Source organism: Staurois parvus, unplaced genomic scaffold (assembly GCF_062004578.1).
Source record: "Staurois parvus isolate SC_StPar_1 unplaced genomic scaffold, SC_StPar_1.0 ptg000164l, whole genome shotgun sequence".
Lineage (NCBI taxonomy): Eukaryota > Metazoa > Chordata > Amphibia > Anura > Ranidae > Staurois > Staurois parvus.
Genome location: NW_028317960.1, coordinates 526,343 through 543,150, shown reverse-complemented (window position 1 = coordinate 543,150; position 16,808 = coordinate 526,343).

The following is a 16,808-nucleotide window of genomic DNA, read 5'->3' as shown; positions in this document are numbered from 1 at the left end:
TCCCTCCCATACAGGAAATACCTCTATTTTTTTCTCAAGTGCCTGAAGTTGATGGTCACTTCTCTGCAGTTCTCCGCAGATGCTCAACTTTTCCAGTACAGGAGAGTAGTGCTATCTGAATCCATTCCTATGGCTATCATTCCTCAGCAGAAATGGTACCAAGACCCGGAACCGGATGACAGGAACACAATAGCCTCTAATGTTGCCAGTGGCATTGGACCCTGTGTATACGGAACCCTGTGCAGTGGAAGGGCTAACATGTTTTTTGGTAGGTTGCTATCAGTACCGGGACAAGGTCATCCAGGGCTCAGGGCAAGGATCCAGAATTGCACCCCCCTCCCCCAGTGTTAATACATGCCATAGAATAGGTGCACCACCCTGCATCTATTATTTACCCTCCAAAGGCAGCTGCCCATCCTGCCCATCCCTTGTCCCGGACCTGGATGCTATGCAGGTCCAGGACAGTGAACCCCAATTGAGGGATCAAGTCCCTAAAGGCCCCTCTGATGCACAGCTCACCATGATTGTTGAAGATGGGAACTCTGTGGAAGGAGATTGGTACTGCAGCAAAGAATAGTAAGTGCCCCTGTTAGCCTGCTGGTACCCTCCCTGCTGACAGACAGCAGGGTCCCTCCCCCTTCCCCTCTTGTGGAAGATGTGTTGTGGCGTGTAATTCTAGGGATGTATTAACCATTCTAAATGGCTTTCAGTATAAGCCTGTTTGCTGTGTGTTGGTTACTACTGTGCACTGTGACTGTGTTTCACTCCAGGTTGGAGCATGCCTTGTGTCTTGGGAACCGAGGTGGGGTGGCTTGCCTTGTGTCTTGGGAACCGAGGTGGGGTGGCTTGCCTTGTGTCTCAGGAACTGAGGTGGAGTGGTTTGCTTTAAGTCTCGGGAACTGAGGTGGGGTGGCTTGCATTGTATCTCTGGAACTGTGATGGGGTGGCTTGCCTCGTGTCTCAGGAACTGAGGTGGAGTGGTTTGCCTTGAGTCTCAGGAACTGAGGTGGGGTGGCTTGCCTTGTGTCTCCGTAACTGAGGTGGGGTGGCTTGCATTGTATCTCTGGAACTGAGGTGGGGTGGTTTGCCTCGTGTCTCAGGAACTGAGCTGGGCTGGCTTGCCTTGTGTCTCAGGAAATGAGGTGGGGTGGCTTGCCTCATGTCTCGGGAACTGAGGTGGGGTCGCTTGCCTCATGTCTAGGAAACTAAGATGGGGTGGCTTGTCTTGTGTCTCGGTAACTGAGGTGGAGTGACATGCATTGTATCTCAGGAACTGAGGTGGGGTGGTTTGCCTCGTGTCTCAGGAACTGAGGTAGGCTGGCTTGCCTTGTGTCTCAGGAAATGAGGTGGGTGGCTTTCCTCATGTCTCAGGAACTGAGGTGGGGTGGCTTGCCTCATGTCAAGGGAACTAAGGTGGGGTGGCTTGTCTTGTGTCTCGGGAACTGAGGTGGAGTGGCTTGCCTTTTTTCCGTGAACTGAGGTGCGGTGGCTTGCATTGTGTCTCGGGAAATGAGGTGGGGTGGCTTGCCTTGTTTCTCAGGAACTGATGCGGGGTGGCTTGCCTCATGTCTCGGAAACTGAGGTGGGGTGGCTTGCCTCATGTCTAGGAAACTAAGGTGCGGTGGCTTGTCTCATGTCTAGGGAACTGAGGTGGGGTGGCTTGCCTTATGTCTCTGGAACTGAGGTGGGGTGGCTTGCATTGTGTTTCAGGAACTGAGGTGGGGTGGTTTGCCTCGTGTCTCAGGAACTGAGGTAGGCTGGCTTGCCTTGTGTCTCGGGAAATGAGGTGTGGTGGCTTGCATTGTGTTTCTGGATCTGAGGTGGGGTGACTTGCCTTGTTTCTCGGGAACTGAGGTGGGGTGGCTTGCCTCATGTCTCGGAAACTGAGGTGGGGTGGCTTGCCTCATGTCTCGGAAACTGAGGGGTGGCTTGCCTCATGTCTAGGGAACTGAGGTGGGGTAGGTTTGGCTTATGTCTCTGGAACTGAGGGTGGGTGGCTTGCCTTATGTCTCAGGAACTGAGGTGGGGTGGCTTGCCTTGTGTTTCGGGAACTGAGGGTGGGTGGTTTGCCTCATGTCTCAGGAACTGAGGTAGGCTGGCTTGCCTTGTGTTTCAGGAACTGAGGTGGGGTGGTTTGCCTCATGTCTCAGGATCTGAGGTAGGCTGGCTTGCCTTGTGTCTCAGGAAATGAGGTGGGGTGGATTGCCTTGTTTCTCAGGAACTGATGTGGGGTGGCTTGCCTCATGTCTCGGAAACTGAGGTGGGGTGGCTTGTCTCATGTCTAGGAAACTAAGGTGCGGTGGCTTGCCTCATGTCTAGGGAACTGAGGTGGGGTGGCTTGCCTTATGTCTCAGGAACTGAGGTGGGGTGGTTTGCCTCGTGTCTCAGGAACTGAGGTAGGCTGGCTTGCCTTGTGTCTCGGGAAATGAGGTGTGGTGGCTTGCCTTGTGTTTCTGGATCTGAGGTGGGGTGGCTTGCCTTGTGTTTCAGGAACTGAGGTGGGGTGGTTTGCCTCGTGTCTCAGGAACTGAGGTAGGCTGGCTTGCCTTGTGTCTCGGGAAATGTGGTGTGGTGGCTTGCCTTGTGTTTCTGGATCTGAGGTGGGGTGACTTGCCTTGTTTCTCGGGAACTGAGGTGGGGTGGCTTGCCTCATGTCTCGGAAACTGAGGTGGGGTGGCTTGCCTCATGTCTCGGAAACTGAGGTGGGGTGGCTTGCCTCATGTCTAGGGAACTGAGGTGGGGTAGGTTTGGCTTATGTCTCTGGAACTGAGGGTGGGTGGCTTGCCTTATGTCTCAGGAACTGAGGTGGGGTGGCTTGCCTTGTGTTTCGGGAACTGAGGTGGGGTGGTTTGCCTCATGTCTCAGGAACTGAGGTAGGCTGGCTTGCCTTGTGTCTCAGGAACTGAGGTGGAGTGGCTTGCCTTATATCTCTGGAACTGAGGTGGGGTGGCTTGCCTTATGCCTCGGGAACTGAGGTGGGGTGGCTTGCATTGCGTCTCAGGAACTGAGATGGGGTGGCTTGCCTTGTGTCTCGGGAATTGAGGTGGGGTGGCTTGCCTTATGTCTTGGGAACTGAGATAGGGTGGCTTGCCTTGTGTCTCCGAAACTGAGGAGGGGTGGCTTGCCTCATGTCTCAGGAACTGAGGTGGGGTGGCTTGCCTCGTGTCTCTGGAACTGACGTGGGGGTGGCTTGCCTAATGTCTCCGGATCTGAGGTGGGGTGGCTTGCCTCGTGTCTCTGGAACTGACGTGGGGGTGGCTTGCCTAATGTCTCCGGATCTGAGGTGGGGTGTCTTGCCTGGTTTCTTGGGAACTGAGGTGAGCTGGCTTGCCTTGTGTCTCAGAAACTGCAGTGGGGTGGCTTTCCTCATGTCTCAGGAACTGAGGTGGGCTGGCTTGCTTGGTGTCTTGGGAACTGAGGTTGGGTGGCTTGCCTCGAGTCTCAGGAACTGAGTTGGGGTAGCTTGCTTCATGTCTCGGGAAATGAGGTGGGGTGGCTTGCCTCGAGTCTCAGGAACTGAGTTGGGGTAGCTTGCTTCGTGTCTCGGGAAATGAGGTGGGGTAGTTTGCCTCGTGTCTAGAGAACTGAGGTGGGGTGGCTTGCCTTGTGTTTTGGGAACTGAGGTGGAGTGGCTTGCCTCGTGTCTTGGGAACTGAGGTTGGGTGGCTTGCCTTGTGTCTCTGAAACTGAGGTGTTGTGGGGTGGGAGGGGCATGTGCTCTCCGCCCTTCCCATTAGCTATCTGGACAATAACACTTGATTTGGCCATGAGGAAGATGGGGCAGTATGGCACTTCTCTCACTAGCTGGATCAGGTCATACCACGTGTGTGCCCACACATGCATGGCACGCAGGCTCTGACCTCATAGGGGTGGGGCTTCATAGTGGTGGCCATATTCCAGCATGTGGAAACCTACCAAATGCAGAAGTGAACACAGTGGCAGAGGCATTCTCAGGGTTTTTTTTTCTTATCCTTCTTCTTTTTTATCTTATCCTTCTTCCCTTAGCTGTTATTTTTTTCTGCTAATTTTTTATGTATTTTTTATTAATCACTTCTCACCTGCCCATAGTGCTTTTACTGTGGATGGGCAACTTCCCTAGGCTCAGCAATGTAAATATAAGTTGTTGAGCACATGCGCACTGGCAGCAGAATACATTTTGGCCTAAATGTATGAAGAAAGATTGTTTACAACATTTTATAACAGAAACTAAAAATAAATGTTTTTTTTTTTACTTTTTTGGTATTTTTTCTTTTATATAGCAAAAAACAAAACAAAACACAGTGGTGATTAAATACAACTAAAATAAAGCTCTATTTGTGTAAAAAAAAAGTATCTAAATTCAATTTGTGTAAAGTGTTGCATGACCGAGCAATTACCAGTTAAAGTCGTGCAGTGCTAAATAGCAAAAATGCTCTGGTCATGAGGGGTGTAAAACCTTTCGGAAGTCGAATGGTAACGTCATTGCGAACATGACAAGTTATAGAATAACATTTATGCTATTTTTTATCTAAAGTGCTGATACTGAAGTTCTAAATACCTAGAAGGAACTAAAGTATCTGACGGAGGAGGAAGAGAGAAGATATGGAGAAAAGGAAAGAGGAACCGGGTGAAATGACGGAATCATGAAATCTTTGAGACAATCATTGTATGAGAATATGGAAAGCAGAAGATAGAACGTCACCCATGGAAAAAGTAAAACATTGATGTGACCTGTCAGGAATGTATTCATGTTGAGCTGTAAAGTCACTGACAGGTCCTCTTCAGCAATTTCCAACATTAAAAAATTCTCTGTAAAAAGACAATGAACTGTATTTGGCAGATTCAGAGCTGGATCCAGAATGGTATCAAGAAATTCTCCAACACCCCTCCCATAGAAGATGATGTGAAGAGATCACATGTTCCCCCATATATACAGTGCCTTGAAAAAAGTATTCCTCCCCCTTGAAATTTTCCCCATGTTGTCATGTTACAACCAAAAATGTCAAATGTATTTATTGGGATTGGATGTGATGGACCGACACAAAGGGGCTCATAATTGTGAAGTGGAAGGAAAATGAGAAATGGTTTTCAACATTTTTGCCAAATAAATATCAGAAAAGCAGGGGCGGACTGACCATTTGGAAACTTGGGCACTGCCCGAGGGTCTGGGGTCAGTAGGGGGCCCCATGAGATGCCCCTGGTACCTTTTTTATAGGCTTTTTTTGAGTTTTGGCAAGGACACAGGGGCCCCATGATCCCCTATTGCTCGGGGGCCCCATGAGTTGTCAGTCCGCCCCTGCTGAAAAGTGTGGTGTGCATTTGTATTTAGCCCCAGTGGTGTATTTTGGTTTTGTGCTGCCCTAGGCAAGACTAAAATCGGGCACCCCCCCCCGCATCTAAAATTATCCCACCCCTTCCTGTTTAAGATCCACCCCTTCATCTGCAAAACCTCACCCCTTCCTATCTAGGCTCCACCTTTTCCTATTAGAGCCCCGCCCACTGACAACAACAATGGGGTGTTATTCCTCCCACACTGACACCAATGATGGGGCATTATTCCTCCCACTGACATCAATGATGGGGCACTATTCCTCCCACTGACACCAATGATGGGGCACTATTCCTCCCACTGACACCAATGATGGGTCACTATTCCTCCCACTGATATCAATGATGGGGCACTATTCCTCCCACTGACACCAATGATGGGGCACTATTCCTCCCACTGATACCAATGATGGGGCACTATTCCTCCCACTGAGACCAATGATGGGGCACTATTCCTCCCACTGATACCAATGATGGGACACTATTCCTCCCACTGACACCAATGATGGGGCACTATTCCTCCCACTGATACCAATGATGGGGCACTATTCCTCCCACTGATACCAATGATGGGGTACTATTCCTCCCACTGATACCAATGATGGGGCACTATTCCTCCCACTGACACCAATGATGGGGCACTATTCCTCCCACTGATACCAATGATGGGGCACTATTCCTCCCACTGACACCAATTATGGGGCACTATTCCTCTCACTGATACCAATGATGGGGCACTATTCCTCCAACTGATACCATTAATGGGGCACTATTCCTCCCACTGACACCAATGATGGTGTCCCATCATTAGTGTCAGTGTGGGAGGAATAGTGCCCCATCATTGATGTTAGTAGGAGGAATAGTATCCCATTGATGGTGTCAGTGGGAGGAATAGTGCCCCATCATTGGTGTCAGTGGGAGGAATAGTGCCCCATCATTAGTATCAGTGGGAGGAATAATGCCCCATCATTGGTGTCAGTTTGAGGAATAGTGCCCCATCATTGGTGTCAGTGGGAGGAATAGTGCCCCATCATTGGTGTCAGTGGGAGGAATAGTGCCCCATCATTGGTATCAGTGGGAGGAATAGTGTCCCATCATTGGTATCAGTGGGAGGAATAGCGTCCCATCAATGGTGTCAGTGGGAGGAATAGTACCCCATCAGTCGTGTCAGTGGGAGGAATAGTGCCCCATCAGTCGTGTCAGTGGGAGGAATAGTGCCCCATCATTGGTATCATTAGGAGGAATAGTGTCCCATCATTGGTGTCAGTGGGAGGAATAGTGCCCCATCATTGTTGTCAGTGGGAGGAATAGTGCCCCATCAATGGTGTCAGTGGGAGGAATAGTGCCCCATCATTGTTGTCAGTGGGAGGAATAGTGCCCCATCATTGGTGTCAGTGGGAGGAATAGTGCCCCATCATTGGTGTCAGTGGGAGGAATAGTGCCCCATCATTGGTGTCATTGGGAGGAATAGTGCCCCATCATTGGTATCATTGGGAGGAATAGTGCCCCATCATTGGTATCAGTGGGAGGAATAGTGCCCCATCATTAGTGTCAGTAGGAGGAATAGTGCCCCATCATTGGTGTCAGTGGGAGGAATAGTGCCCCATCATTGGTATCATTAGGAGGAATAGTGCCCATCATTGGTGTCAGTGGGAGGAATAGTGCCCCATCATTGGTATCATTGGGAGGAATAGTGCCCCATCATTGGTATCAGAGGGAGGAATAGTGTCCCACCACTGGTGTCAGTGGGAGGAAAAGTGCCCCTTCATTGGTGTCAGTGACACCAATGATGGGGCACTATTCCTCCCACTGACACTAATGATGGTTACATTGCTGTGCTGACCCCTGCTCCACCCTGAGCTCCCTCTCTCTCCCATCCACAGCCAGCATACTGTATGCTAGTATGCTGGCTGCAAAAGCACCATCTGCTCTGCTCAGATCACAGCCACACAGCCACTTACCTTACCGATCAGCTGTCTTCCTTCTCCTCCTCTTCACCGGCTGCGGCTGGTCCCTCACTAGATCTTCTTCAATATTCGCGCTGCCGCTCGGCTCCTCCTCTCCAAGCTCCACCTCCACAATGGTGATTGTTCTGCTTTGTGCATTCCCTGAGCTACAGATCTAGTGGCCAATCACCGGTGAGGAGGCGGAGCTTGCAGAGGGAGGGACAGGCTGCCATAGGCTGCCCAGTAATCCCAGGGTGTGGCCAGACGAGAGGGGCAGCATGTCATTCCACCCACATCGCGATCAAGATCCAGGCAGATGAACACCCTCTCTACTCCTCCTAGAGCAGTGCCTTGTGGCCCGGATTCAAGTGGGACACGGAGTCGCAGAGACAACTAGGACATAGGACAACTATTAGTCGTCACTCCACAAATCTGTCCTTTATGGAAGAGTGGCAAGAAGAAGCCAATGTTGAAAGAAAGCCATAAGAAGTCCCGTCTGCAGTTTGTGAGAAGCCATGTGGGGGACACAGCAAACATGTGGATGAAGGTGCTCTGGTCAGATGAGACCAAAATGTAACTTTTTGGTCTAAAAGGAAAACGCTATATGTGGAAGAAAACTAACACTGCACATCACCCTGAACACACCATCCCCACCGTGAAACATGGTGGTGGCAGCATCATGTGGTGGGGATGCTTTTCTTCAGCAGGAACAGGGAAGCTGGCCAGAGTTGATGGGAAGATGGATGGAGCCAAATACAGGGCAATCTGAGAAGAAAACCTGTTAGAGTCTGCAAAAGACTTGAGACTGGGGCGGAGGTTCACCTTCCAGCAGGACAACGACCCGAAACATCCAGCCAGACCTACAATGGAATGGTTCCGATCAAAGCATCTTCATGTGTTAGAATGGCCCAGTCACAGTCCAGACCCAAATCCAATGGATAATCTGTGGCCAGACCTGAAAATTGCTGTTCCCAGATGCTCTCCATCCAATCTGACAGAGCTTGAGCGATTCTGCAAAGAAGAACGGACATAAATGTCCCTCTCTAGATGTGCAAAGAGACATCCCCAAAAAGACTTGCAGCTGGAATTGCACCTGCAGATGACTCAGGCTCACCCGAGGTTTAGGGTCTAAGCACTAACAAGTATTCACCAGTGCTGCTGATAGTGGAGATGGGTTTTGCTGCATGCTGGTAACAAGTCGCAGTCCTCAGGATCACCCCACCATGAGGTGAGCAAGCCAGAGTCCAGTAGCAGATATAGCAGGTAGGGATCAAGCAAAAGCATAGTCAGTAAACAAGCCAAAGGTCGTTAACAAGTGGTTGCAGGTTGGGATCAAGCAGAAGAATAGGTGAGGAACAAGCCAAAGGTTGGTAATAAATGGTTGCAGGTTGGGATCAAGCAGAAGCGTAACCAAGGAACAAGCCAAAGGTGGGTAACAAGTGGTTGCAGGTTGGGATCAAGCAGAAGCATTGTCAAGGAACAAGCCAAAGATCAGTAACAAGTGGTTGCAGGTTGGGATCAAGCAGAAGCGTAGTCAATGAACAAGCCGGAGATCGGTAACAAGTGGTTGCAGGTTGGGATCAAGCAGAAGCATTGTCAAGGAACAAGCCAAAGATCGGTAACAAGTGGTTGCAGGTTGGGATCAAGCAGAAGCATTGTCAATGAACAAGCCGGAGATCGGTAACAAGTGGTTGCAGGTTGGGATCAAGCAGAAGCATTGTCAATGAACAAGCCGGAGATCGGTAACAAGTGGTTGCAGGTTGGGATCAAGCAGAAGCGTAATTAAGGAATAAGCCAAAGGTGGGTAATGAGTGGTTGCAGGTTGGGATCAAGCAGAAGCATAGTCAAGGAACAAGCTAAAGGTTGGTAACAAATGGTTGCAGGTTGGGATCAAGCAGAAGTGTAGTTGAGGAACAAGCCAAAAAGTAGATAATGAGTGGTGGCAGAGATAAGGACAGCTACAAATACCTAAGGGAGCAAAATATTGGCTGGAGAGGGCACAGTAATCTGGCAAACAGAAAGTGCAGGAAGTTCACGGGAGCAGCAGAGAGACCGAGGTTTACCAGAAACAAGGTACAAGGCAAGAAAGTCCAATGGATCAGACAGTCCAGCATCTTGGGGCTCAGCAAGAGGAGCCACTGCTGGATGCAGTAGAAGTTATGGGTTCAGATCCCTGTCCTGAAACGTTTTTTTTCATTCCTGCTGTAGGATGTGCTACAGTAAAAATGACATTTAAAAAAATCACTACTCCTGGCCGAATGGAGTTTTAAACCATTGTTTGCACTTGTGCATGTTCCTCAAGGCAGAGCCAACCCCTCCGTGATATTTTTGGACACCCCCTTGCTATTAGCCCAGAAAATGGGCATTTTTTATTTGATAAATTCAGCTCCCATTGATTCCAGTGGGGTACGGGTTGGGTATCCGAAGTTCGTTGAACCCCTGCACGCAAAGTGTGCTCCATCTTTTCCCCAAGCCATGCTGCAGGTCCGCTATAATCCTTACAATTCTCCTGTTTTAACATAATATAAGAGCTAAACTCTCAAATATGGTGCTGTGTGCTGTTGATACCTTTCTTTTTAAAGTGTATCTGTACCAAAAAATGTCATATACTGCAACTTACTGGCCCTTTAATTAGTTTTCCTTTTTTCAGGTTACTTTCTTTATGTTTCACCCCCTGATCCTGACAGTAACACACCGCCTGTCCCTTGGTGACAACCCTCACTTACTGTACTGTATGGAGGAGCAGTGTTGTCACCCTAGAACACTGGTGTCAAACTGTTGGTTCTCCAGCTGTTGCCAAACCACAAGTCCTATGAGGCATTGCAATATTGACAATTACAAGCATGACTCCCAAAGGCAGAGGCATGATGGGACTTGTAGTGTCTCAACAGCTGGAGGGCCGCCAGTTTGGCACCCCTGCCCTAGAACATGACTACAGAGCACACATCTGTCCCACCTCCATAACACAGAGGGGAGGGATTCTGTAGTCATCAGAGATAACTGGGAACAATGTAACTTATAACAATGCAGCTCAGGCACGCAGCACTGGAAGATTTTTTTGGCAGGATCTGCATGTACTATTATTATTTTATTTTTTTTTTTGCAGTTATTAAACAGATATAACCAAATACTTCCAATGATATGCTTAACAGACCAAAAAGGAAGAAAAAATGAGGAACTCATTGATTACACACCCTTTACAGATAGTAAATATTATTTTGTCTGGACCCTTGCCTCCCTCAATATTCCTCAATGATCAATGACCTACCTGGCTCCATCTTCAGATGTTCAGTTGCCCTCATTGCACTCTCCAGACAGAGGTATTCTGTGTCTGTGAACGATCTGCGTCCTCAATATTCGTTGTTGTTTTATTTATAATTTTCTTGTAAGAAGGCGTTTCCACAATCTTAAAATGCTGCAAAAAGAGGAAGTGTGAGGAGCTCTGTAATAATCTGGGTATTATGAGTGTGCAGAAATATGTGCCCACTCACGAACAGGATATTCTTTCTCAGGGGATTCTGATTGACTTATAATATGTGATGTGTATTACTCCCCTTTAAATAAACATTTCAGCTGGACGTTATTTATTTGTTCAAGTGTGGTCACGTTGTACTTCGTACCTCATTTTATACTCACACGGGATGGTAACTGGGTGCCCCCTTATTGCTCAAGGAGGCTTGTGGATTCTAAGAAGCCCCCTGCCAAAACCGCTTGGCCAGAGTTGTAGGAAAGAGGTCCTTGTACATTTATACATGTGGCCTGGTGTGGTTGTTGAAGGGGGGAATCACTGCATGCTTAGATAAGGGTCTAGTATGCATTGTTTGTAGCGGACAATATATTTTTCCATGGAGTTGCCATGGACATCCATTCCAGATTCATAACAAGATAAGAGTCTGGTGTGGTTTTTTTCGGGTGAACCCTATGCCTCTTTTTTTCCATAATATGTTCCAAAATTGGAAAATTAGTGCAAAAATGAAAAGGATGAAATTAACAGAAAAGCAAAACCCTTCTTAAAAGCCATCATAGATATTAGAGTCCTCAAGACTGTCAAAGAGCCGTCACCAATCGGCCAAGTCCAGGCATTGTAGAAGGGTCCAAATCATGACATAGACGTGGTAATGCAGTACAAAACCAAAATTACCTAACTAAAAGCAAGGTAATCTATGCCTCTTTTTTAAGTATTTTTGCTTGGGGTACATTTTCCCCATCTATACCAGGTCATCATCAAGGATAAGAGTCTAGTATGCATTTTTCGTAGTGGACAATATGTTTTTGTTTATTTTTCAATGGAGTTGCCATGGACATCCATTACAGATCCATATTAAGTCTGGTGTGTTTTCTTTAGGGTGAACCCTATGCCTCTTTTTTTTTCTATAATATGTTCCAGAACTAGAAAATTGGTGCAAAATGTAAAATGTCAAAATTAACAGAAAAGCAAAACCCTTCTTAAAAGCCTCTCTATCCTTCTACTCCTTCGAGGCCCACTGCGTCCGACTATTCTCCCCAACCCCCCTGAAGATTGCTGTGATATACCGGCCTCCTGGATCCATACCCCGCTTCCTGGAAGACTTCTCCTCCTGGCTACCCTTCTTCCTTTCCTCTGAGCTACCCACCATCATCCTTGGGGATTTCAACATCCCTGTCAACCTCGACAACCCGGACACATCCATCTCCTCCACTTAACCTCCTCCTTTGCACTTGCACAGTGCATACAATCCACCACCCACTCCGACGGTAATATCCTTGATCTTGTCTTCTCCAACCGCTGCGCTCCCCACAACCTCACTAACACCCCCTTCCCTCTCTCTGACCACAACCTGATTACCTTCTCTATCTCCTCTTTCTCCAATGCCTACCCCTCCAAATGTCACACTACTACCAGCCGTAAACTCCGCAACCTTAACCCTGCCCCCCTCCACTCTGCAGCTGATCAACTCCATGACAGCATCCTCCCCCTGTCCTGCCCCGACTTGGCTATGACTACCTACAACAGTGCGCTGTCAACAGTCCTTGACTCACTAGTGCCTTTAACCACACGCAACATCAGACCCCAACCGCTCCAGCCCTGGCAGACTGATCACACCAAAACCCTCAAACGACACAGTCGTGCCCTGGAGCGACTATGGCGCAAAACCAGCTCCCAACAAGCCTTCACCCGCTACAAATCTGCCTTCCACACCTACACCTCCTCCCTCCAAGCCTACTTCCTGACCCTCTTCAAGGCCCTCTCCTCCAATCCTCGCCGATTCTTCTCCACCTTCAACTCTCTACTCCCCCCCCCCACCTCCACCCAGCACCTCACTCACCGCCCTTAAGATTGCCAATCACTTCAAAAACAAGATTGTCACAATTCGCAAGGACATCGCCACAACTCACACGCCCTCTCAACCCGTCCCCTCTCACACAGCTACCCCCTCATCCCCCCTCCCCCTCGACATTACCCGCAGGGACTTCGTCACTGCTCAAACTCCCTCCAACCCCGTTCCCCCTCACCCAGCTACCGCCTCATCACCCCTCTCCCATGGCCCCACCACTGCTCTGACCTCCACTTCCACCCCACCCTACATTCCTCATACTGAAGCTCCCCCAACACTCCGCACCTTTGACCTTACTACCATCGAGGAAGTCTCCAAGATCCTCTCTGATGCCCGCCTCACCACCTGTCCCCTCGACCCTATCCCCTCACAACTCCTACGACCTCCCTCCCCCTCCATCCTACGCTCCCTCACCCACATCTTCAATCTCTCCCTCTCCTCCGGCACTTTCCCCTCCCCTCTGAAACATGCAAACATCACCCCCATACTTAAAAAGCCCTCCCTGGACCCCAATGACCCATCTCCCTGCTCCCATTTACATCTAAACTCCTTGAGCGCCTAGTCTATACCCGCCTATGCTCTCACCTCAACGACAACAACCTCCTCGATCCCCTACAGTCTGGCTTCCGTCCCCTACACTCCACCGAAACTGCCTTACTCAAACTCTCCAATGACCTTCTAACCGCCAAAGCTAATGGCCACTATTCAGTGCTTCTACTCCTTGACCTCTCTGCTGCCTTTGACACAGTCGACCACCCCCTCCTCCTCAAAAAACTACACTCCCTCAGCCTCAGAGATTCTGCTTTCTCCTGGCTCTCATCCTACTTGTCACAACGCTCTTTCAGTGTTACCTATAATGCTACCACCTCCCCCTCACTCCCCCTCTCTGTTGGGGTCCCTCAAGGCTCTGTCCTCGGGCCCCTTCTCTTCTCCATCTACACCTCTTCCTTTGGCCAACTCATACACTCTCACGGCTTCAACTACCACCTCTATGCCGACGACACACAAATCTATCTGTCAACCCCCCACCTCACCCCCTCGGTCTCCGCCCGAATCACACACCTACTGAGCGACATATCAGACTGGATGTCGCTCCACTTCCTTAAACTGAATCTCTCCAAAACTGAGTTTCTTGTCTTCCCCCCAGCCCGGACACCATCCCCCATTGACCTCTCCATCACAACCAACAACGCTACCATCAAATCCGCCCCGCAGGCCAGAGTACTTGGTGTCATTCTGGACTCCAACCTATCCTTCCAGCCCGAAGTCCAATCTTTAACAAACTCGTGCAGACTCCACCTCCGCAACATCACCAAAATACGCACGTTCCTAACCCCAGAAACCACTAAACAGCTCATCCACTCCCTCATCATATCACGACTCGACTACTGCAACTCCCTCCTCACTGGCCTGCCTCGCCGCTGGCTATCCCCGCTTCAGTCGATCCTGAATACGGCTGCCAGACTCATTCACCTTTCCAACTACTCCGTTTCCGCCATCCCCCTCTGCCAATCCCTTCACTGGCTTCCGATTGCACAACGGATCAAATTCAAAATCCTAACACTGATGTACAAAGCTGTCCACCATACTGCCCCGAACTACATCACCGACCTAATATCCAAGTACCACCCAACACGCACACTCCGCTCCTCACTAGACCTCCTTCTCTCTAGTTCCCTGGTCTCCTCCTCCCATGCCCGCCTCCAGGACTTTTCCAGGGTGTCACCCATCCTCTGGAACTCCCTGCCCCAACCCATCAGATTATCACCTACTCTCCTCTCCATTAGGCGCACCCTGAAAACCGATCTCTTCAGGGAAGCCTACCCCACCCCCTGCTAACTTGCCGACCTCCTCCACTCTTCCTACCACTCCATCCCCCACAGCTATCTCCTCCTGTACCACCATCCCCTCCCTCCTAGATTGTAAGCTCGAAAGAGCAGGGCCCTCGAACCCCTCATGTTTTGCATTGTATTGTTATTGTTCTGTCACATGTTCTGTCCCCCTTTGTAATGTACAGCGCTGAGCGAACTATTGGCGCTTTATAAATACTGTATAATAATAATAATTGATATTAGAGTCCTCCAGACTGTCAACAGGCTATCACAAATTGGCCAAGTCCAGGCATTGTAGAAGGGTCCAAACCATGACATAGACGTGGTAATGCAGTACAAAACCAAAAGTACTTAACTAAAAGCAAGGTAATCTATGCCTCTTTTTTAAGTATTTTTGCTTGGGGTACATTTTTCCCATCTATACCAGGTCCTAATCAAGGATAAGGATCTAGTATGTATTTTAGAGGGAACTCCATGCTGTGTTGTTGTTTTTTTAACATGAGGTTCTCCTTCTTTACAGTTTATACCAGGTCCTCATTAAAGTGATAGTATAGTCTAAAAGTAAAAGAACCACTGAAAGGATTTTTTTTTTTAATAACAGAAGAAACCCTAATGGTCTCTCCTGTTATGAATTCTTCTCCCGGCCTGTTAGCAGTATTGTAATCTAAGCCAAGAATGTGCAGCTCAAACCACATTAGGAAGCTCAGACTGCTGAGCGCCATGGTGAAGTGACTCCTGCGCTCATTCATAGTAGTGACATCATCACAGCCTGGCCATTCAAGTGTCCTGGAGAGCACAAAACCAGAAGGAAGATGAAGGCCTTCAGCACCTGCTGGAATGGTCACAGCGCAGCACTGGAGGGTTGTGTTTGACAGACAAGTGTCATGTATCTTATAACAGAGCCTGACATGTAGAGGGAGGCCTATATTACAGCTCTAGTTCATAGACAACTGGTGATGAGACAGTGGCCACAAGAGCACATCAAAGTACGAGTGCTTGAAAGGTGTCCAGCTGACCGTATAGGCAAGTAGCAGGTGCTTCATTAGGGATGGGTCAGATGGCCAAAACAGCAGGTGACAGCAGCAGCAGAAGACCCTTGACTTGGCAAGCAGCAGGTGGTCAGTTGTCTGGCTGGCAGATGACTGGTCACAGGTACAGAAGAGGCTGGCAGCGTAAGGCAGGTGAAGGACCAGCAGGGACCAGGTGAGTAGCATGCAGAGCTGAGAAGACAGATAACTGAATGCGTGGTCAGAAGAACCAGGTCAGCAACAGTCAGGTACAAGCATGGACAGCAGGCAGAAGAATGGTCAAAGTATAAGCAGAGGTCAGCAACACTGGAGCAGGCAGAGGAGCAAGATGCAAAGCCAAATCCAAGACCAGCCAAGGTCAGGGCAGGTAAGGGTCAAACATGCTCAGGGCAAGCATGGAAGTCAAACACAGGAACAGATGCTTGAACACACGGAGAGTAGATCAGACATCACTGTCTAGTACAACTCCTGCACCAAAATAGTCTATTTGGCACCAGCGTCAGCAGCGGATGTGCGCTATCCGCACACATCTATGCACAGCCAAACGAGCTCCTGCAGGCGCAGGTGTGAACCTGTACTCTTACAGTAGATTGTAAGCTCCAAGGGTCAGGGCCCTCCTAACCCTCTTGTATTGAACTGTATTGTTGCTGTATTGTCTCCCATTATATTGTAAAGTGCTGAGCACACTGTTGGCGTGATATAAATCCTGTATAATAATAAAAATACTATGTCCAGTGCTTTGCGGACAGCAAGCCGGCCATAATGTGCTTCTACATAGCTCCCAACTGTCCCTGCTTTCGAGGGACTGTCCCTCACTTGGAACAAAGCCCCTCTGTCCCTCCTTCTCCCTCATTGGTCCTTCATTTTGTTCCAATCTATATAATTGTATATAAAATGTACTATTTATCTATCAAAAAGTGCTTTACAGTGATAAACCTTTCATCCAATTTCTAAATTGCTGCATTTCTAAACGTCAAAAGCCGATATAAAGAAATAATAGTGGTAAAAATCAAGCATTTGTGGGTTCAACCAATCATTTTTGTATAATTCTCCTTTAAGGGGGCGTGGTGGGGGGTGTCCTATACATACATACTTTTGCTAATAGGTGTCCCCCATTTCTATCTCAGAAAGTTGGGAGGTATACTACTATGGGATGCATCCAAGTACATTATGGCATCCACCTGCGGGGCAGGAGGGGGGGGGGCATTTTAAATTTGTTTTGTGACTTTTCTACTGCTTTAAGGGTTTATATTTGGTGCTTTGGGTTTACCTTTCAACATCTAATTAACATCTATATCAGACCCTCATCTAGGGGTGGCAGGTGCCCTACCAATCAATATTAGATATCATTTTGAATCCTCATTCTATTCTCCATATCAT